The 24,198-nt window shown below is 42.5% G+C and overlaps 1 pseudogene; it reads left to right on the top strand.

Moving 5' to 3' along the window:
- Positions 1-1,373: 1,373 nt before the first annotated feature.
- LOC103265033 lies at positions 1,374-19,968 on the top strand (annotated as a pseudogene).
- Positions 19,969-24,198: the final 4,230 nt, after the last annotated feature.

Raw genomic sequence — 24,198 nt, 5'->3', positions numbered from 1 at the left:
ATGAGACAATCTTGGGGTTTGTTTCTCCTCACACCTAAGCATCTGGTGGGTGGGGGATGCCCCCCCCCCGCACCTGGCTTTGTGTTCACGTGAAAGACTTGTGAGACTGCCTGTGTAAAATTTGGGGATAAATACCTGCTGTAACTTTCAATAAACGGCTTCTGCTCATTTCACTGAACAGTTGTCCACTTTCTTTCTTTCTCTTTCTTCCTCTTTATATCTATCATTCCATCTTTCTTTCTTTTAATATCTATCCCTACAGATTCGCCGACGCCACCACATCTTCCAAGGGACTCCCCAAAACTTGCAGGGGCTGGCCCCCCGCAGGTAGGATCAAATCAGGCAGATTCAGGGCATGGTGGAGGCGTAAGCCGAGGCCAGGTATAAGAGGAGTTTGCACGAGTAAACAGAGCCCTGGGAAAGGTAGGCTTTTGCAGATCACAATTAGTAGTCTGGTGATTTATAAATGAAATGGGAGAAACCAGTGAAGAATTTTAAGTATGGAATGACAATCTAATTTTTTAACAGTCTTTTTGAGATAGTGTTTACATACCACAAAATTCATCCATTTGAAGTGTGCAATTAATGGTTTTCAGTATATTTACAGAGTTGTACAACCACCATGATCTAATTTTAGAACATGATTTGTTTTTAAAAAGATCATTCTGGCTCTTGTGTGAGAATGGATTATTAAGGGGCAAAGGTAGAAAGGACAAGACCAGTTAGAAGGCTTGTTGATATTCAGATGAGAGTTCCCCCCCCCCCTTTTTTTTAAAGAAATGGGGTCTTGCTATGTTGCCCGGGCTGGTGTTGAATTCCTGGGCTCAAGCCATCCTCCTGCCTCAAGCTCCCAAAGTGTTAGGATTACAGATGTGAGCTACTGCACCCAGCCAGATGAGAGTTTTCAATGTGACCAGAACAAAGTATACATCCCTTCACTCCTTCCTTGTGCCATTTCCCAACCACCTATTGAGCCTTTGGGATGTACCTTGCCATGTGAGAGTGCCAAATAAAAGACAGGATCCCTTGCCCTGTAGGGGCATGCAGCTGGATGACTGTGCATGTCAAACGTACCTCCTCCAGCGTCACTGGGTAAAACATTCGATTTGAGGAATAGAAACTCAATGCATCAACATCAGCATATAGAGATTTTTCTCACCCACCTATTCCCACAGTGAAAAAGCCCTCTGATTCCAGCCAACACTCCTGCCCAGAAGCTGGGTCCAGGACAAAGCGTCCACCTTGGGCATGGCCTGGGACAGTGTGGGGTGGAGCAGAGGTCTGCACACTTCAGAGGACAAATCAAAGGCCCCTTTTCTTCTCTGTGCTCCAGAATGTTGCAGCGAGAACATCCCCTTTTAGCTATTTCATACATGGGCAGCCAAGGAAGGCAGCTGTTTACAAAGCATCTTGCCTTCGTGGGCTGTTGCTGTTATAATGCAGCTTCTTTCTCAGTGTCTGACGAGGGCTATAGTGTGTGCCCTCAGTCTGTGCCTGCATTCTGCTACCAGAGGTTTCCTCCAACTCCCAGTCACCAAGCCTCTCCCTCCAGCATTCCCGTGGCTTATTTCACGCGGACTGATTCAAAGGTGCTGTATTACAGTCAGATATTTACGTATGTGTGTGTATATACACATATATATATATAACATCTTTATTTATAGATATGCACACACATATATATAAAGATTTTATATATATACACACATACCTATATTGTATACATATATGTGTGTATGTATGTAAAAATATGTATATATATTTTAAGAGAGGGCCTTGCTCTGTTGCTCAGGCTAGAGTCCAGTAGTATAGTCATAGCTCACTATAACCTTGAACTCCTGAGCTCAAGAGAGCCTCCCTCCTCAGCCTCCTGAGTAGTTGGGAGTATAGGTACGTACCACTACACCCAGCTAATTTTTAATGTTTCTTGTAGTGACAGAGTGTCGCTATATTTCCCAAGGCTGGTCTTGAACTCCTGGCCTCAAGTGATCCTCCAGTCCCAGCCTTCCAAAGTGCTGGGATTACAGGCGTGCGCCACCTCACCTGACCATAATCAGATGTTTCAGGATATGCACTGTTGTAAAGATTTTGAAATTTTAGTCAAAGCAAAGCAAAAACAAAAAATAAGCCTAAACTTCCACGGAGGGGATAATATGAAGGAGTGTTTAGGCACAATTGCTCAAGTTTAAGAAGACTTCCTTTTTTTTGAAGTATGTGGACTGTAAATATTCTTCATTTTTCCCTAATTGGATCTTTGCTCAAAGAAAAATTTGCATCGTTTTGGTGGATTTGGGTGGATCTATTCAGTTGACATTTGGTGGATTTGAGTGGATCTATTCAGTTTACAGAGTTTGTAGGAGCAAAAAAGGTGTTAATTTTTTTTATAACCCACTTCAAGGTCCATAGCCAACACTTTATTTTATTATTATTATTATTTTTTGAGTTGGAATCTCACTCTGTCACCTAGACTGGAGTGCAGTGGCCGCTCCCAGCCACCGCAGCCTCGACTTGCTGGGCTCCGGCGATCCTTCCGCCTCAGCCTTCCGAGGCCGGAATTACAGGCATGCGCTACCACACCCGACTGATTTTTTGATTTATTGTAGAGATGAGGTCTTGCTGCCCAGGCGGGTCTCGAACCCGCGGGCTCAGGCAATCCGCTCACCTCAGCCTCCCAAAGGCGCGGGATTACAGGCTGAGCCACCGAGCCCGGCCAACACTTATTTTTTAAAAAATTATTTAAACAAGCTTTATTTTGTAGAGATATGTCTCACCATGTTGCCTAGACTGCTCTCAAACTCCTGGCCTCAAATGATTTTCCCGCCTTGGCTTCCCAAAGTACTCAGATTACAGGCATGAGCCATCATGCCCAGTCACTGACAATACTTCTATAACAAATAAAGTTTAGCAAGGAAAAAGCATAACACATTTAACAAAGTTTTATGTCATATGAGCGTCTTCAGAAATGAAGACCTCAAGGTCCAGGGAAATCTGTGCATTTTTATGCTTAGGTTCAATGAAGAATGGACAGCCAATTTCAGAAATGTAATGGGACAAAAAGGAATGATCTAATGAGAATAAATTGGGGGAACTTAGCAAGGCCTGTTCAGATTCTTTTTGGTCTCTTTGTGTAGGATCTCTTTCCCCTGAATCCCTGGATCCCTCTGGAATGACAGTCCTATGGCCTACGTGCAGGGAGGAGGTCAGAGAGTGACCTCTCTAGGTTTTATGACTGGCTTTAGGGGAGAGGAGTTCTAGCTTCTATGACACGCCCTGGGAAAGAGGAATTCGCATTTCCACAACCTGCTTGAGAGGAGAAATGAGGGAAGGAGAAAGGAGTGCAGGGAAGGTCAGAGGGCGTTTCTTGTTTCTGAGGCTCCCCCCATCTTTTTCAGTTCAAAGTATTCAGCATTCCAACATGCCATACTTCGGGGTATCACATTCTGAGCCCCAACAATCTATTGTTATATGTGATTATGTTTGCTTTAAGGGCCATTTCTATTTGTTTAAGACATACAAATAATTTTTTTTTTTTTTTTGAGTTGGAGTCTCATTCTGTCGCCCAGACTGGAGTGCAGTGGCCGCTCCCGGCCACCGCAGCCTCGCCTGCTGGGCTCCAGTGATCCTTCTGCCTCAGCCTTCCAAGTAGCCAGAATTACAGGCATGCGTTACCACGCCTGGCTGGTTTTTTGATTTATTGTAGAGATGAGGTCTCGCTGCCCAGGTGGGTCTCGAACCCTGGGCTCAGGCAATCCACTCACCTCAGCCTCCCAAAGCCGCGGGATTACGGGCTGAGCCACCGAGCCCGGCTCATACAAATAATTTTTTAAAATTATATACACTCCTACCACCCAGAGGTAAAAACAATGGTTTACATGGTGGTGTTCATCCTCCCAGGCTTTTCCCTATACCTGTGTGTACTGAAAAATATACGTGTAAGAATGGATAGATATGTCTCAGTGGCTCTCTGTGCTTGAATTAATCCAAATGGTTATTGTTAGATCCAAATAGTTGAAAGCTTCTGGAAGCAGAGAACTTATTTCTATTTCTTTTGTATTCCTGCCAGGTACACAGTAAGCTTCTGGAATTGGTGGGTAAATGACAAATGTGAGTTTAATTCACAAATGAATGTATAAACAAACAAGCCATAAAATAAGTACTTACTTAATGTCATTATTTTTAACACTTGCTTCTTTAAATGTTTCCAACTGGGATGAGAGAAATGCCAGAATATAATATGTATTTATTTCATTTATTTCCCTTATCTTTTCGCATGCTGCTTATTGATTTTTCCACCTTTTATATTGAAATAAGGAAAATGTTTTTATGATAGCTTATTAAGAGAATAGATTTGTAAATTCTGGTTACTGGTGTGATGTTGCGTGGGTGAACCGCTGTGGTTTTATGTCTCCGTGATGTATGAGAGATATCTTCATCCATCTCTTTAATACATTTTGCCTTTAGTGTAATAGTCAATTGATTCGTGTAGTTTACAAATGCTTTCACAAGAGAATAACAGAAGTGCACAGCACCATATCTAAATGCTGTAATTATTTCTCATAAACGGATATTCTCAGGGAATTCTGGGAGCTTAAGATGAGATGATTCCCCATTCTGATTAATAGAACACTGGTAGGTGTGATGCTAATACCACCAAGCAGGATATCAGCTAAAAGAAAGTGCTACAACTTGCCTGTTGCCATCCAGTTCACTGAGTAACTAAGTATCCGCACATCCAACACCACACATCTTCAGGGAGGTCCTTCCAGGGCCACTGAAACTTCTCTGGCTTTGTAGAAGCTTGTCAGTTTAATGAGGTCCCACTTGTCTGTCTTATCTCTTATGGCCTGGGCACTTCGGGTTTTGGTCAGGAAACGGTTGCCAGTTCCAAATTCCATAAGAGTATTTCCTGCATTTTCTAGGTTCTTACAGTTTGAGGTTTTACATTTAGGTCTTTGATCCATTTAGAGTTAATTTTTGTGTATAAAAAAGAGATACCTGCACACGTATGTTTGTTGCAGCTCTATTCACAATAGCAAAAACATGGAACCAACCGTGTTGCCCATCCAACTCAAAAAAACAAAACAAAAAAACAACAAGAAAAAAATGTGGTACATATACACAATGGAATATTATGCAGCCATAAAGGACAAATATATGAACTTTGCAGCAAATTGGATGGATTTGGAGTTGATCATACTCAGTGATTTATCACAGAAACAAAGAACTGAGTTCCATATGTTCTCACTCATAAGGTGACCTTGAACAATTATAACGCTGTGGGAAGACAATTGGCAGTAGTGGAAAACTGTCAGGGGAAGGGGGGGTGGGACTGGCATTTGGGGGAAGCTGCTAGGGGAGGGAGGGGTATGCCTCATCAACAAGGGTACCTGCATGATCAGTGTTTGTATACCTAGCCCTGATTTATACCCCACATCTTTATAATAAGTAAATTAATTAATTAAAAAAAAAGAAACTTAGCCGGGCTCGGTGGCTCAGCCTGTAATCCCGCGCCTTTGGGAGGCTGAGGTGAGTGGATTGCCTGAGCCCGCAGGTTCGAGACCCACCTGGGCAGAGAGACCTCATCTCTACAATAAATCAAAAAATTAGCTGGGCGTGGTAGCGCGCGCCTGTAATTCCGGCTACTCAGAAGGCTGAGGTGGAAGGATCGCCGGAGCCCAGCAGGTTGAGGCTGCGGTGGCCAGGAGCGGCCACTGCACTCCAGTCTGGGTGACAGAGTGAGACTCCAACTCAAAAACAAAACAAAGCAAAGCAAAACAAAACTTCTCAAATAGTGCCCAAGACAGATTCATATACTGTTGCTCTACCAGGAAGCTTAGTATACATAAAACAAGAGTGTGATCTGCTAGGTGGTCCAGATCAGGGAAGATCCTTCGGCTTGAGTGATTACGGATGTTCAGCTGAGACATGATTTAGGGTCAGTCTTGGACCTAAAACAATCTTGAAAGTACTGTGTGGGAGCAGGAGGTCAGGTCTGCTGAACATAAGTTTTAGGTTTAACAGACCTGGGGTGGATTTTCAGTCCCACGACATCTGTGGGATGTAGTGTTAGAACTTAACCTCTCTGCATTCACTTTCCGTTGCTGCATAAAAAATTACACACATTTAGTGGCTTAAAACCACATGTTTATTATCACACAGTTTCCATGGTCAGGACCTCATCTATGCTGGATTCCCTATTCAGGGTCTCACAAGGCTGCAGTCAAGGTATTGGCCAGGCTGGTTTCCATCTGGAAGCTTGACTAGGGAAGAATCTGCTTTCATCCTCATGCGGGTTATTGGCAGACTTCGTTTCTTGCGGTTATATGACTGAATGTATGTCCGAAGACTTCCCGCTTTTTGTTGGTTGCCAGTCACCTTGAGGCTCTAGGGTTTCCCACGGTCCCTCACACTTCTCTCATATGACTGCTTACCTACCTCTGGGACAGACTCTCACTCCTGCCAAAATGGAGTTGTATACAGTGAAGTAATCATGGGAGTGACATCTCATCACATTGGCTGTATTCTGTTAAAGGCAAGTGACAGGTCTCATCTACACTCATGAATATTAGGAGGAGAACCATTGAGGGTTACCATATGGTCTATCTGCCACAATCCCTGAATTAATCTTATAAAGTTGGTATACAAATACCTACTTCACAGGGAGGCGATGTGGATTCAAAATGAAATAATATACCTATATTGTGTTTGCATAGTGCATAGCACATAGTAAGTATTCAATATACGTCCTCCGATGATGATGATATAATCATTGGGGATAACCAATGGATATCCTGATAAATACCTACAATCTTCTTCTTCTTCTTCTTCTTTTTGAGTTGGATTCTCACTCTTGTCACCCAGGCTGGAGTGCAGTGGCACGCTCATGGCCACCACAGCCTTGGCCTGCTGGGCTTAGGTGATCCTTCTGCCTCAGCCTTCCAAGTAGCTGGAACTACAGATGCATGCCACCACGCCTGGATAGTTTTTGTGATTTGTTACAGAGTCAAGGTTTCACCAAGTTGACCAGGCTAGTCTCAAACCCCCAGGCTCAGGTAATCCTCTCTTCTCAGCCTCCCAAAGTACTGGGCTTACAGGCTGAGCCACTGCCCCTGGACTACAATCTTCATAAGTCAGGGTGCCCTTGTAAGAACTCATTAGAATATGAAGAATAATGATCAACCCCATTATCTATGTGACATGGGAAAGAGGGTGATGGAATTGATTATCTAATGCAGGACATAATTCAAGAAAATATCTAGCTCAACTTTGAAATAAATTAAAATGCTTTTCTTTCCAAGGTTCATTTTGCTCAAGTATATAATTCCACACTAAGAGGTACACTAATTACTCTAATTTACTTAACTCTTTCCCGAATGGTGGACACTTAGTTTGCATCTAGTTTTTACTATTACCGACAATGCAGCAGTGAGCATCCTTCTACATATATTCTTATGCAATTTTGTGTTTCTGTAGGAATGAATTGTTCGACCATTTATTGAATACTCATTATATAGCAGATATTGTTTTAAGTGCCAAGTGATTAAGACACATATGGCCCTTTCCTTCATGGAGCTTACAGCCCATTAAATACCAAAAAGTATTAATAATTCCAAGTATGGGGTGTGCTTTATAGGAGGACCTAACATAGTAGGGAGGAAGAGAAACTGAGGTCAGATCGAAGGACAGGAAGATGAGCAATATCTGGGGGTCAAATGAGAAGAGTTAAGCCATATCTAGAAAAGGGACAGAAATCTTATGATCTGGGGAATCAAAACTTTGACTTCAAACTTTGACATCATTGAAGACAAGTTTTTAGAATCCTGGAAGTACTCTTTAAAAACCCGCAATTCAAATCTCAGACTGTTAACTCAAAGATGTGCTTCTATTAGAAAATTTATTTTAAGAGCCCTCTTTTTGAGAAGCAGAAATTTAATTTTGGTTAATTTTCAGTTCCTGTCCTTTCCACAATGTTGGCTCGAAGCTCTGGGGCCTTACATCATGCCAAGACATTGGGGGTGTGGATTGAGATGAAGGGATATCTTGTTTTCAGTTGTCACTTAGTCATGCTGGTATCTGCTGAAACATCCAAAATCTGTTCTGGCTCTTGGCCACTGATCGACATAGGTCACTGCTGCATCATCCTTTGCTAAGTCAGGTCATTGAATGTTCTTGCTATGTCTGTTCTTGGGCTTCATAAACAGAATTCCTGTTTCCCTCAACTCTCGGACATTCGGTAGAGCCAAAACCGCTCTCAGCAGCATTAGGTCACCTTTCTGTCTCAACTCCATGCTGGGCCAAAGGGAGACTCTAGGGGATGTCTAGGTTCTCTGTGCCTAGGCACATCCTGCAGCCATTTCTTCTCTGAGGTCTTGGCATCTCTCTTGGGCACCAACTGGAAAATGAGACACAGGTTTGCTTTGTTCTATAATTCCACAAGCCTCCCAGGGGTTCTCCCACATTCCTCTCCTGATCTTACTTTTTCCTCAAACACTCCCTCTTCCTCAGTTCTGGAAGAAATTAATATAATTGGTGTGGAAGGAATAGGAAGCTTTGATCAAACTACTCATCACACATGCTCTTACATTTTTTGCCTTGTTTCTGAGATTTAAAATCTGAGATGGAGCAGGGATCCCTCTAAGGAGCCTGCCAGGCCCCCCATCCAAGCACGGACATGAAGGCAAATCTTGAGTCACTTTATGGGAAATTCCAGGTACCTAGTTACTCTGGAGAAGCAAATGAACAACCTGATAAGCAAAACGGCAATAATAGCTTAAAATAATAACCACTCAAATAAGTTAGAGACACAAGATGTTTGGTTGCTATAGAAACGAAAGATAACATCTTGACATATATCCTTGAGCTGTTTTTTTCAGAAACCTGAACCTGTACCAGATGGAAATGCTGAACAGACCATTGTCACGTAGACCTCAGATAAGGGGGAACTGAAGACTGAACTCTGACCACCTTTCTTTGTTCTAAATTTCTTCCTGAGGAACCTAGAGACAGTCAAAACCACAAACCAAACCCGAACATTCCTTTCTTCTGACCCCAAGTTTTTAGACAAAGTTTTGCTTCCTTAACCAATTGCAAATCCAAGAATCTCTGAATCCGCTTATGACCCATAAGCCCCTGCTTCAAGATACCCCGCCATTTTGGGCCAAACCAATGTATAACTTTCACATATTGATTAACAATTTTGCCTGTAATTTCTGCTTTCCTGAAATGTACCCCTGCCTTTAAAAGTCCTTGCTTGTAAGTCACTGAGGAGTTCATGTCTGAAGTGAAATCTGCCCAATTCTCCTTGTTTGGTGCCCTGCAATAAATGCTTCACTTTCTCTCAATGTTAATGTTTGGCTTTTCTGTGCAGTGAGAGTGAATGCAAGTTCAGTTTGGTAGCAAATCTAATTGCCAATTACTTTTTTCTGAGTTACTTATTCCTTTAAGCAATGAATGACTATATGGGGGTAGGGATGCAGAGAAAGACTAAGTGGTACAAAAAAAAATACAGAAAAAATCTTTTAAAAATATTTTAAAATTATTTACCAACCATAAATAGCACTTTGCGTTTATGAGTGATGAGGTTCAGGACACACCACCCCAAAATATGGCTGTGTCAGACTAGAATATGTCATCTCAAAATATGCTTCTTTGGTGTAAGAATTATTTTGAGCTAACTATCTTAAGAAATAGCAGACATGGGAGAAGCTCTGAAAACAAGAGTAAAAGTTACCCTTTTGTAAGAAAAAATTTACATTTATACAGAAAATTTCTAATTGTAAGGGTGTCTTTCTCTTTGCACCAGGAAAAGAAGGATGATTTCACGTCACTAGAAATGCTTTTCGATGGAAAGGTACTGACTTAAAGCTGCACAAAAAAGCTAGCCCTTGTTTTGTATGCTTTTCCTGGCCTCCTTCCCAAAACTAGACATTCCTCACACCCTTATTTCTTTGTTTCAGCAGATGGGATTTAAGCCACCTCTTAGAGATTTACTCTTGAGAATTACTCATTTTTCCTGAGTATCTCCCATGTATGCATGGAGCATACATGTTAATTAACTTCTTTTTGTTTTTCTGTTGTTAATCTGTCTTTTGTTACAGGAGTTTTAGTTGTACCAACTAAAAATCCATAAAGGGTAGAGGAAAAAGTACCCCCCAATATCAGATATTCAATAAATATGTATATGTTTTAGTTTGTTAAAGAATAAAACAATTTTAGATGGGGCTTTCTTGATGTTCCTAAAGCAGGCTGTTAAGAGCTTTTTTCTATGGGAAAGCATGATTTAAGAGTGGCAATCTCTGATAAAGAAAAGTTTGCTTTGCAGAACTTTGCTTTATTCTCACTTTCTTTGGATACATCCTGAACCTTAAGATGAAAATTATGTAAATTAAAAATTTACACATAGGTACATGAATATTTATAGCATCCTTATTCATAATAGTAGAAAAGTAGAAATGACCTAAATATCCATCAACTGATAGGTGAATAAATAAAATGTGTCATATCAATGCAATCAAATATTTTTCAGCATAAAAAGAAGGAAGGCTGGGCACAGTGGCTCATGTCTGTAATCCCAGCACTTTGGGAGGACAAGGTGGGAAGATTGCTTGAGCCTGGGAGGTCGAGATCAGCCTAGGCAACATAGCAAAACCTCATCTCTTCAAAAAAATTAGCCAGTGTGGCACACACCTATAGTCCCAGCTACTTAGGAGACAGGCAGAAGGATTGAGGCTGTGGTGAGCCACAATCATGCCTCTGCACTCCAGTCTGGGTAACAAAGTGAGATCTTGACTCAAAAAAAAAAAAAAGGGACAAAGTACTGACACATACTACACTATACAACAAGCTATGAACCTCGACAATGTTATGCTACTGAAAGAAGGAAATCTCAAAGGACCACATATTACATAATTCCAATTATATGAAATATCCAGAAGAGACAAACCCTCAGAGACAGTAGATTAGTGGTTACCTAGGATATAGAGAAGGGGAGAGAAATGCTGGAGCTGAGGGTTGATGGCTAAGAGGTGCTGGACTTCCTTTTAAGGTACTTAAAATATTATTAAATTCATTGTGGTAATGGAGGTACAACTCTGTGAATATGTTAAAAGCCATTGAATTATACACTTTAAAAGGGTCAATTGTATATGATGTAAATTATACCTCATTATAGCAGCTAGGAAAAATTATATACCTTCATGTTCAATTTGCAATAGCTAATAATGGCTTCAGTTTGTAGAGTAGAAGAGTGAAGTTAAATGTGAGGATCTGTATATTCTGAGTAACTATTTCATTATTTAAAGGTGGAACTTTTCCCTTTTTGTGGCTCTTGGGTTGAATGTAACACAAGGGAGAGAACACTTTCTCTCTACCCTCCTAAGTTTCAATGATTGAGTCTAGGAAATAAACTGATAGTAGACAGATTAGCAGGGGATCTTAATTATGTGCATATACATGGGAGTCCCACAAAATATGAGACTCAAAAGAAAGGCTTGATGATGAAAGATGATCTATGTAGCATTCTGAGTCACAGAAAGGAATAGGGGCTTGGGGCTCTTGGTGAGCAGGTGACATAGGTTATGGGTGTGTGAGGGGAAGGAATGCATGGTGAACAAGGGTTGTCTGGTTAGGCAGACACAAAGTCTCCTGCTAATGAAAGTTGTCTCAGAGCAGTCATCCAAAGAATAAGTGGTAGTTTGTGACAAAGACTGTCTGGGCACGGGGCAGACCTTCAGTCTCTTCTCCTGTGATATAGCTAACTTTTCCTCATTGATGAGATTCATGACCATTGAGTTCCTTTTTGGAGGATCTATCTTTAGTCAGATAAGGAACGTTAGAGAGAACCCCCCATTCCCCCCACCGTGGTTCAGAGGAGAATGAAGAGTGAGAGACAGGAGGGAAGAAGGTCAGAGAGGCCTTAGTTCTCTGGTTTAAACTGTTCAGCATGCATGCTTTGGGGTGCTGTTTTCTGGGCCCCAACCATAAACTCACACATTTGCTTATTTCTATATACTTGCCTTTTGAGAGTCTGTGGTCATTCTTTTTCTGATCTAATGAAGTTTCAAAATGTACAGAACTGAAGTGACTTAGACCTAAATTTTACGATTGATGTGTGTAAAAAATATGCAGTAAAATCATCTGAAGGTGAACAGTGTATTTTTTTTAATGATAGAACATTTGAAGTTTTTATATAATGATCCAGTTTAACATGTTTGATTTTTTTCTCCCTATGTTGCCTTCTTCACTTATGTTTTTCTGGTATTATGGAAAGAGCTGATGGCCTGTGTACAAGTTGGGGGATTGTTTTCTGCTCATCAGAGTCAGTCATAATAAAACTCAGTGGGTGGATCAGTCAAGTATGTTATGAATTCTGACCTCGTCCATACGATAATATTTTTGCATGATTAAATCTGTACCATTTGTTCCAAAACATTACCTTGCAGAGAAGGCTGACCTGGGCCTGGACAGCCATCCTGAGCTAGGTCCTTCTGGTTTGTGGACAAGGATCTGGAACAAGAAGAGGTGGTATAAGGAGACACAGATTGGATCAAGCACAAATGATCACTGCAGAGATGAACACAGGAAATAGGAGCTAATCATGCCTATGACAGCAGCACATAGGAGCTAAGGAGCTCATGGATGCATTTGTAAACTGTACAGACACTATCAGAAAGTCATTTTCTCTGAAGGATGTAAAGTGGCCGCCTGTCCCTCACAGTATATGTATGATATAAAAGAAAATCTTTAGATAAGTGACATTTTTTTTTGAGCCAGAGTCTCACTCTGTCCCCCAAGCTGGAGTGCAGTGGCATGCTCATGGCTACTGCAGCCTCAACCTGTTGGGCTCAGGTGATCCTTCCACCTCAGCCTTCCAAGTAGCTGGAACCACAGGTGTGTGCCTCCATACCTGGGTAATTTTTTGATTTATTGTAGAGACGAGGTCTCGCCAAGTTTCCCAGGCTAGTCTTGAACCCCTGGGCTCAGGCAATCCTCTTGCCTCTGTCTCCCAAAGTGCTGGGATTACAGGTGTGAACCACCATGTCAGGCTAATAAGTGACATTTAACAGAGTTTAATTGAGCAAAGAATGCCTTAGCTATTGGGCAGCTATCAGAATCTGCAGAGATTCAGAGAATTCCACTCCACTATGAGGGCGGGCAGTATTTACTGACAGAAAGTGGAAGTGAGACCCAGAGATAGCTTGACTGGTTACAGCTCAGGTGTTCATCTTGTTTGGACATGGTCTTATCTGTTGGTAGCCTGTGACTGACTGAAGCTTGACTGCTGTGATTGACTGAGACTCAGCTGTTTGCTACACAAATATGCTCCTAAATTAGGTTTCAGTTAGTTCATGTTAAGTAAGGTTGCAGCTTATTACCCAGGGACTCAAGGTTCAGAGGAAGCCTCGGGTCAAGTTTAGTTTAATTTAACAATGCAGATACCAGTTTTAGACTCATGGCTGATTGGAAAATATTTTCACTGTCTGGACATTTTGGGCAGGGTGAACTTTCCTCCTTAAAGCCCCAAAATAGCCCCCTTACCTTACCTCCACTTACAACTTCAAGAAGTTATCTTTTTATTTTTAAATATATGCTCAAAAAGTGCAGAGGAGCCGAGAGAAGGATTTTTTTTTTTTAGTCAGGTTCTCACTCTGTCGCCCAGGCTGGAGTGCAGTGGCACAATCATGCCTCATTGTAGCCTTGATCTCCTCGGCTCAGGTGATCCTTCCGCTTCAATCTCCAAGCAGCTGGGACAACCAGCGTGGGCCACCATGCTCAGTTAGTTAAAAAAATTTTTTGTGGAGACAAAACCTCACTATGTTGCCCAGGCTAGTCTTAAACTTAAGGGATCAAGCAATCCTCTTACCTCAGCCTCCTAAAATACTGGGATTATAGGCATGAGTCACTATACCTGGTTTCAAGAGAATTTTTTTCTTAAACCAAGATACAACAATTGTTAATACTTTGGTATGTATTAGTGTTATCTAACAGAAGTAGGTAAATGAGAAATACCAGACATATATAATTTAAAAGCCTCTTACACCCACATTAAAAAAGGTTAAAAGAAATAGGTGATGCCTGTAGTTCCAGCTACCTGGAAAGCTGAAGCCGAAGGATCACCTGAGCCCACCAGGTGGAGGCTGCAGTGGCCGTGAGCATGCTACAACACTCCAGCCTGGGTGACAGAGTGAGACTCTAACTCAACAACAACAGCAAAAAGAAATAGGTGAAATTAATTTTAATAATACTTGTACCTTAATATATACAAAATATTATTTCAACATATAGTCAACTTAAAAATGAGTAATGGGACATTTTACATTCTTTCATACTATCTTGAACATCCAAATATATTTTACATGAACTGCATGTCTTACCACATTTCCAGTGGTTGAGAGTCTCAAGTGTCTGAGGCCTATTATATGATCAGCACAGATGAGTGTGTGTTGTGAACATTTACCCCAAATTTGGTTTGGATGTTACACCAAACGAGGGCACACTCAGGCTCTCTTAGCTGCTTGCCCAGGTGTGGGAGAGGGGGAAGAGGGGATGGTGAGGTTCAAAAGCTGCCAGCGGTCCCACATCAAAAGAAAAGGAGTCCAATATGTATATGTATATAATTGAAGTAATAGCTTACTGTTTTGGCCAGGTACAGTGGCTCATGCCTATAATCCCAGCACTTTGGGAGGCTGAGGCAGGAGGATCATTTGAGACTAGGAGTTCGAGACCAGCCTGATGGGCAACATAAAGAGACCTCATCTCTACAAAAACCCAACAAACAAACAAAGCCGGGTGTGGTAGGGTGTGCCTATAGTCCCAGACACTTGGAAGGCTCAGGCGGGAGGATCACCTGAGCCCAGAAAGTTGAGGTTGTGGTGAGCCGTGATCATGCCACTGCATTCCAGCCTGGGTGACAGAGCAAGATCGCTGACTCAAAACAAACAAGCAAATAAAATCTATCTATATCTAAAATATGTTTAATGTCCTCTAGTTGAGGAAATATATTCAAAATTACATGTTAACAGAATTGGCTGGCGGTGGAGAGGTCAAGTGAATGGCACTGAAAGCTTGAGACTTTGCAGAAGTCTGTATACGTGTGCAAAGCAGGCCAGTTGGTAACAGACACATACCAACCCCTCCCACTAGCAAATTCAGCCCAGTCATTGCCCCTAAAACAGAGCCTTGCATTTGCAGTTCCTTCTCCTGAAATGTGCCCTTCCTGCCCCGCAAAACCACAGAGCTTCTACGTCACTTCTTTTAGCTCTGGGTTCAAATCTTCTCTCCTCTACCTCGTCTGAGTTTCACGCCAGCTTAATAGCGGTTTGCTGCCCCTGTTATTCTCCATCCCCTTACTCGGCTTCATGCTTCTGCAAAGCAGCTGCCACGTCTCAGATCCACTAATTTTTTTTTGAGTTGGAGTCTCACTCTGTCACCCAGGCTGGAGTGCAGTGGCACATTCACAGCCATTGCAGCCTTGACCTGCTGAGCTCAGGCGATCCTTCTCCTCAGTCTTCCAAGTAGCTGGAACCGCAGGCATGTACCACCATGACTGGCTGATTTTTTTTTTATTTATTGTAGAGACAAGGTCTTGCCATGTTGCTCAGGCTGGTCTCGAATCCCTGAGCTCAGGTAATCCTCTCGCCTCTGCCTCCCAAAGTGTTGGGTTTACAAGTGTGAGCCACCACGCCTGGCTAGCTATTTTGTTTTTTGTCTATCTCCCCTGCTGAAACCAAAAACTGGAGAGGGTAAGAGTTTGGGTCTGTTTTGTTCTCTGCTTGACCCCAGAGCAAATGATTGCTGAATGAATGCCTGAAAGGTAAGGAGAGGGAAATGGGGAGGGTGGCTGAAAAAGATTAGTGAGAAGGTCCCACCATTAGTGCCAACAGTGTTTTTATAAAACACAGGTTATGATTTTTCTTTTTTAAGAAAAACGGTTTTGTTTTCAAGAGCCAAGAATAACATTAGGCTGACTAAGAATTTCTGGAATGCTTTGGGATTTGTTTTTAATGAATAGATAGAAATTGTATCTATTTAGCATTAATTTTTATGGGTAAACGAGTACATCTAAATTGCATAAAACCAGTTCTCTTGAATAATTTAAACATCCTCTTCACCCTGCAAAGCATTTAGCATACTCATCTCTGAAAGAGTCTATTAATTCTAACATGATATGGCTTAAATGTAAAATAAAGGAAACTTTTTTCTTTATGCAGGCACGTAAGTGGAAAACCTTAGAACTGGGCAGACCCAAGGGTCAGATACCAAGGATCCTGGGCAACCTGATGGTCTCTGGGAAAGTCAACAGTAAGGGATATTTTGACTGGGCACAGTGGCTCTCATTTGTAATCTTAGCACTTTGAGAGGCTGAGGTGAGAGGATTGTTTGAAGCCAGGAGTTTGAGACCAGCCTGGGCAACATGGTGAGACCCCTGTCTAAAAAATGTTTCAAAAATTAACTGGGCATGATAAAGCATGCATATAATCCCAGCTACTTGGAAGCCTAGGATTGTTTGAATCCAGGAGCTTGAGGCTGCAGTAAGCCCTGTGATCACGGCACTGCACTCCTGCCTGACTGACAGAGTAAGACCTTGTCTTAAAAAAAAAAAAAAGTTAGGAGCGTTTTACTAGAAAGAATATGGGAAGAATAAATAATTTTTCCTAGCAGTAGAATTCAAACTAATAAATGTAGAAAGAATGGATGGAAATAGAAAAATCAACATTAGGCAAAATTATCATTGCAAGTATCATCTATGTATGACAAAATTTGTGGATAAAAGTATGATGAGAAAAAAAGGAGTAATATTGTCTCAAAGTCACTATGCATAAGATATTTATGTATATGTATATATATTAAATTGGAGTCTCTGTCGCCCAGGCTGAAGTGCAGTGGCACTATCACAGTTTACAGCTGTTTTGACCTCCTGACCTACTGGGCTCAAGCAATCCTCCAGCCTCAGCCTCCCTAGTAGCTGGAATTACAAGTGTGCACCATTATGTCCAGCTAATTGTTTTGCCTATCTTGCCTAGGCTGGTATTGAACCCCTAGACTCAAGAGATTCTCTGGCCTACGTTTCCAAAGTGCTGGGGTTATAGGCATGAGCCACTGTATCCAGTCAAGATATATTAATTCCAAAGGGAAAAATAATAGTATAGGGGAGAACTCAGACACAACCTGAACCAAGTGATAAAATTAATATCACCAGGACCGAGACACATTGCTGTCATGCCCTCTTGGTGAGATTCCCTGAGCAAGCCACACATTGATCACTGTTCTCCACAAGTGTCAAGGTGTGAGCCCAGAAGCTTATGGCTATAGTGAGCTATGATGCCGCTGCACTCTAGCCTGGGTGAGAGTGAGACCCTGTCTCAAGAAAGAAAAAAAAAAAAGCGTCAAGATAATGATTAAGAACAACCAAGGAAGCTGGGCATGGTGGCTCATGCCTGTAATCCCACCACTTTGAGAGGCAGAGGTGAGAGGATTGCCTGAGCTCAGGGGTTTAAGACCAGCCTGGGCAACCTGGCAAGACCTCATCTCTACAACAAATAAGACAATTAACTGGGCATGGTGGTGTGTACCTGTGGTTCCAGTTACTTGGAAAGCTGAGTTAGAAGGATTGTCTGAATCCAGCAGGTTGAGGCTACGGTGGCCATGAACGTAGCATGCCACTGCACTCTAGCCTGGGTGACCGAGTGAGACTCCAACTCAAAAAAAAAAAAAAGAAAGAAAATAGAAAGACCAAGGAACTAAGATTTGAGGTGACTATAAGGACATGAACCTAATGTAGTGTTACATCCTGGACTACGTCCTGGACCAGAAAAAGGACATTGGTGAGAGAAGTGGCAAAATTTGAATAGGTTTATGTATTAGGTAACAGTATTATATCAATGTTAATTTCCTGGTTTAGAAAATTATACAATGGCGAGGCTAACATCAAGGAAAACTGTGCAATAGTAACATGGGGCCTCTGTGAAATATTTTTGTCATATTTTTCGAAGTGTGAAATGAATTCAAAGTGAAAGTCAGGGCTGGATGCAGTGGCTCACACCTGGAATACCAGCACTTTGGGAGACTGAGGTGGGAGAATTCCTTGAGCCCAGGAATTTGAGACCAGCTAGGGCAACAAAAAGAGACCTCATCTCTACAAAAAAATTTTTAAAAATTTGCCAGGCATGGTGGCATGCACCTGTCGTCCCAGCTACTCAGGAGGCTGAGGTGGAAGAACTGTCTGAGTCCAGGAAGTCGAGGCTGTGGTGAGTTGTGATTGTGCCACTGCACTCCAGCCTGGGTGACAGAGTGAGAGCTCAACTCAAAAATGAAAACAAAAACAAAACAACAATAACAAACCCCCCCCCAAAACCAAAAAAAGAACCAAATGAAAGTCAGAAAGAAAGTATATTTACTTGGTAATCTAACATGAGCATAATAGTAATGTTAAAAGTAATAATACTTAATACTGATTGGATTATGTCCCCCTGAAATTCACATGTTGAAGTTCTAATAACCAGTACCTAGAAACGTGACCTTATTTGGAAATCGGGTAATTGCAGATGTAATTAGATTAAGATGAGGCTGTACTGGAGTAGAGTGTTTTCCTAATCCAATGTGACAGATATTTTTATAGAAGGGGGGAATTTAAGCCGGGCTCGGTGGCTCAGTTTGTAATCCCATGCTTTGGGAGGCTGAGGTGAGTGAATTGCCTGAGCCCGCGGGTTCGAGACCTGCCTGGGCAACTTGGCGAGAGCTCATCTCTACAATAATTAAAAAAAAAAAAATTAGCCGTGGTAGCGCAAGCCTGTAGTTCCAGCTACTTGGAAGGCTGAGGCAGAAGGATCGCCGGAGCCCAGCAGGTCAAGGCTGCGGTGGCCGGGAGCAGCCACTGCACTCCAGTCTGGGTGACAGAGTGAGACTCCAACTCAAAAAAAAAAAAAAAAAAAACAAGAAAGGGGAAATTTAAATTTCTCAGAGTTCCCTCAGCACGTGGTCAGGAGAAGCGGCATCCTATACACGCTTTGTCACCCAAGTCATTTCTTCATCCTTCCTTTCACTCCCATCTTACTTGACTTCCTCGGAAGGAAGATCCTTGAGCAGGTCATTCCGCACTCACTCCATCATAGTTCCTGAGACTCGCCTCAATCACATCATTTATATCAACAACCTCAATGAGATGCTCAAGAAGGATGAACTGAAGTAGTCCCTGTATGCCATCTTCTCCCAGTTTGGCCAGATCCTGGATGTCCTGGTATCGCAGCGCCTGAAGATGAGGGGCCAGGCTTTTGTCAATTTCAAGGAAGTCAGCAACAGCACCAATGAAGATGAGGAGCCAGGCCTTTGTCACCTCCAAGGAAGTCAGTAGCACCACCCATGCCCTGCGCTCCATGCAGGGCTTCCCTTTCTAAGATAAGCCCATGTGCATCCAGTATGTAAAGACTGACTCAGATATCATTGTCAAGATGGAAGGCACCTTTGTGGAGCAGGACTGCAAACGGGGGAAGAGGAAGTCCAAGAGCTAGGAGACCCTGGTTTTGAAGAAGTCTGTGTAGAGTGGGGCAGTCGCCCCCACAGTAGGGATCGTCCAGGGACCTGTCCCAGGCATGCCACCAATGACTCAGGCACCTGGCATCATGCACCACATGCCAGACCAGCTGCCCTACATGCCTCGTGCCTGTCAGAGCCCACCAGGGACCATGCCCTTGCAACAGCTCATGCAAGGACAGATGCCACCTGCCCAGCCTCTTTCTGAGAATCCACCAACCACATCTGACCAACCTGTCAGAGGAGACCAATGAGCACATGCTGTCCGTGCTTTTCAATCAGTTCCCTGGCTTCAAGGAGGTCTGTTTGGTCCCTGGGTGGCACAACATTGCCTTCATGGAGTTTGACAATGAGGTGCAGGCAGGGGCAGCTCGTGATGCCCTGCAGGGCTTTCAGATCACCCAGAACAACTTCCTGAAGATCTCCTTTGCCAGGAAGTAGCACCTTTTCTCCGTGCCTGTCCCTGCCTCCATTCTGGAGCCATCCTTCCCCTGCCTTGGCTCAGACCCCTGAGGATAAGTCCTCCCTTGGAGGCCTTCTCAGAGCCATGTGTGAGTGTTACCACACAGCATTGTACCTAGAGTCTGTCACCAGACATTTCAATGTTAGGCTGGAATTAAAGTGTTTTTTTGAGATTTGGTTTTTCACCAAAGAAAAAGGAGGGGGGAATTTAGACATAGATATGCAAACAGGGAGAATGCCATTCAAAGACGGAGGCAGAAACTGGGGTGAAGCGGCAGAGGACAAGGAACCCAGAGAGCCAGTGACCACCAGAGCTGGGAGAGAGGCGTGGGACAGGGTCTCAATCAGAGCCCTCAAAGGAATTCACCCTGCCGACCCCTTGATCTCGGACTTGTGGCTTCCTGAGCTGTGAGGCAATACATTTTTGTTTTTTAAGCCAGCCAGTTTGTGGTACTTTGTCCTGACAGCCCTAAGAAGTCAACATACTAGTTAATGTTTATCAAGGTCTTACAACACATGACACCCTATGTTGAGCTCTTTAATGCATTATCACATTTCATTTTCACCCCAGCCCTTTGCAGTAGGTGCTGTTATTGCTCCCAATTTAGAGGTGAGAGCACTGATGCACAGAGTGGGTAAGTAACTTGTCTCCGGCACACAGCTAGCAAATGGCAGAGTGGGTGTTCCACCATGGGTAAGACTATACAAACGTACCTTCAAAGACCGAGAAAGTTGAGATCCAAAGAAAGAGACTGACACATTCAGTTCCTTAGAAAGAAACACTTAAAAAGGGATTTACAGAAATCATGTCTGTGTCTCAAGCAGAGGTGAGACAAGATGGTGAATATCTGAGCCATTACTCCTAAACCCAGAAGGGACAACTGAAGTGTGATAACATTAAGGTTGTTTGACGGAAGGACGGGATTTATGGTAAATACCTGCCTTTCCAGGAATGGGGTTAATCAGAAGCCAACATGGCAGGTCAGCAGCCAAGATGGAGTTGCTTTTGCTTCCACAGTTAGTTAAAACCTTTATAGTCCGATACTATCATGTTACTAACCACTGCACAACTACTCCCTTCTCCCTTCTCCTGGCTTCCAATCCCAAAGATTCCTTATGGAATATAAAATGATTGCTTTTGAGCATACCTCAAAATAGTAAGCACCATCTACAATAAAACGACAGCCAGCATATTGCTAAATGGACTGAAACTGGAAGCATTTCCCCTGAAAACCAGAACAAGACAAAGCTGCCCACTCTCACCTCTCCTGTTCAACATTGTGTTGAAAGTCCTAGCGATAGCAATTAGGCAAGAGAAGGAAGTCAGGGGTATCCAAATAGGAAAAGAGGAAGTTAAATTATCCCTCTTTACTGATGATATGCTCCTATACCTTGAAAATCCAAGAAAATTTGTCAAAAACCTCCTTGCACTGATAAAGGACTTTGGTAAAGTCACAGGATACAAAATAAATGTGCAAAAGACAGTTGCATTCTTATACACCAACAGGCATAGAACCAAATAAAAACACAATCCTGTTCACAATAGCCAGAAAACAAACAAACAACAACAACAAAGAAATACCTCAGCATCTTCCTAACCAGAGATGTAAAAGAACTTTACAATGAAAACTACAAAACACTGCTCAAAGAAATTCAAGAAGACACAAACAAGTGGAAAAATATTTCATGCTCCTGGATAGGAAGAATCAACATTTTTAAGATGTTCATCCTACCAAAGGCAATCTACAGATTCAATGCAATGCCCATTAAATTACCAACATTAGCCGGGCTCAGTGACTCAGCCTGTAATCCCACGCCTTTGGGAGGCTGAGGTGAGTGGATTGCCTGAGCCCGCGGGTTTGAGACCCGCCTGGGCAGGCGAGACCTCATCTCTACAATAAATCAAAAAATTAGCCGGGCGTGGTAGCGCATGCCTGTAATTCTGGCTACTCGGAAGGCTGAGGAGGCAGGATTGCCAGAGCCCAGCAGGTTGAGGCTGCGGTGGCCGTGAGCGGCCACTGCACTCCAGTCTGGGCGACAGAGTGAGACTCCAACTCAAAAAGAAAAAAAAAAAATTACCAACATTATTCTTCTCACACTTGGAAATGACAATACAGAAATTCATATGGAAACATAAACAACCACGAATAGCCAAAACAATCCTTAGCAAAAGAAACAAAGTGGGAGGTATCACACTTCCAGACTTTAAAATTTACTATAAGTCTACAATAATCAAAACAGCCTGGTATTGTTACAAGAACAGGCATATGAACCAATGAAACAGGATAGAGATTCTAGAAGCAAAACCTCAATTCTTCATCCAACTCATCTTCAACAAAGCCTTGACCAACAACCACTGGGGAGAGGAGAACCTGTTCAGTGAATGGTGCTGGGGAAACTGGCTGACCGTCACATGCAGAAGATTGAAACAGGACCCCTACCTATCACCATACACAAAAGTCAACTCTAAATGGGTCAAAGACCCATTGAGGTAAAACCTCAGACTATAAGAATCTTAGAAAATGCAGGAGACAGCATTACAGAAATCAGAGTAGGCAACCAAATCCTGATCAAAACTCCAGGTGTCCATGCCATAAGAGATAAGATAGACAAGTGGGACCTCATTAAACTGAAAAGCTTCTGCAAAGTAAAAGAAACCATCAAGAGAGTGGGGAGACAACCTACAGAATGGGAAAAATATTTGCCAACTATATATCTGACAAAGACCTAACATCCAGGAACTACAAGGAACTCAAATATGCTGAAAGGAAACAAACAAACAGCCCCATTAAAAAGTGGGCAAAAGACATGAATAGACACTTTTCAAAAGAAGACATACAGGCAGACAACCAGACACATAAAAAAGTGCTCAGCCTCACTAATCATCAGGGAAGTGCAAATCAAAACCACACCGAGATACCACTTAACCCCAGTAAGAATGATTATCATTGTAGCTGGGCATAGTGGCACACACCTAAAATCCCAGCACTTTGGGAGGCCAGGGTGAGAGGATTGCCTGAGCCCATGGGTTCTAGACCAGTCTGGACAACTTGGTGAGACCTCATCTCTACAATAAATCCAAAAATTAGCCAGATGTTGTGGTGTGTACCTGTAGTTCCAGCTTTTTGGGAAGCTGAGGTGGAAGGATCACCTGAGCCCAGCAGGTCAAGACTGTGGTAGCCATAAGCATGCCACTGTACTCCAGCCTGGGTGACAGTGAGACTCTGATTAAAAAAAAAAAAAAAAGAATGACTATCGTTAATAAAAGAAACAATAACAGATGCTGTGAAGATGCGGAGAAAAGGGAACACTTCTATGCTGCTGATGAGAATGCAAACTAGTTCAACCTCTATGAAAAACAGTGTGGCAATTTCTAAAAGAACTAGAAATTGACCTCCCATATGACCCAGCTATCTCCCTACTGAGAATATACCCAGAAGAACTCAAATCATTCTACCAAAAAGATACGTGCACATGCCTGTCTATTGCAGCACTATTCACATTAGCAAAAACATGAAACCAACTGTACTGCCCACCAAAGCTGGACTGAAAAAAAATGTGGTATGTATACACAATGGAATATTATGCAACCATAAAGAAGGGAAAACATATGAACTTCACAGCAACTTAGATGGATTTAGAGTCAATAATACTCAGTGATCTGTCACAGAAACTTAGAGTACCTAGCCAGGTGTGGTGGCATGCGTCTGTAGTTCCAGCTACTTGGAAGGCTGAGGCAGAAGGATTGCCTAAGCCCAGCAGGTTGAGGCTGTGGTGACTGTGAGTGTGCCACTGCACACTGGGTGAAAAGAGTGAGATTCCAACTCAAAAAAAAAGAAAAGAAAAGAAAAGAAAGAAACATAGAGTACCACATGTTCTCACTCATAAGAAGACCATGAACATTTACCATAATAAGATAAGAAAGGGATTGGCAGTAGCGGGATACCGCTGGGGGGTGCGGGAGGACACAACATCAATCAGGGTACCTGATCTCAAACCAGGCCAAGTGGGGACCAAAGGGAGGTTCAAACTTTACCTATACAATGTCCACTTGTATACCTAATCCTGAATTGTACCCCACATCTTTAAAATAAACTATATAGATTTTATATAGTTTTTATATTGAGTCCCGGGATGGAAAATAGTCAGGTACACATGTGGATGCCAAATCCTGTGTCCCTAATGCCTCTTCCTCTACAACCACCCCCA

This window comes from Carlito syrichta, unplaced genomic scaffold (assembly GCF_000164805.1).
Source record: "Carlito syrichta isolate Samal-C Ts95f unplaced genomic scaffold, Tarsius_syrichta-2.0.1 Scaffold305806, whole genome shotgun sequence".
Lineage (NCBI taxonomy): Eukaryota > Metazoa > Chordata > Mammalia > Primates > Tarsiidae > Carlito > Carlito syrichta.
This window is presented reverse-complemented; position numbering and strand designations above follow the sequence as displayed.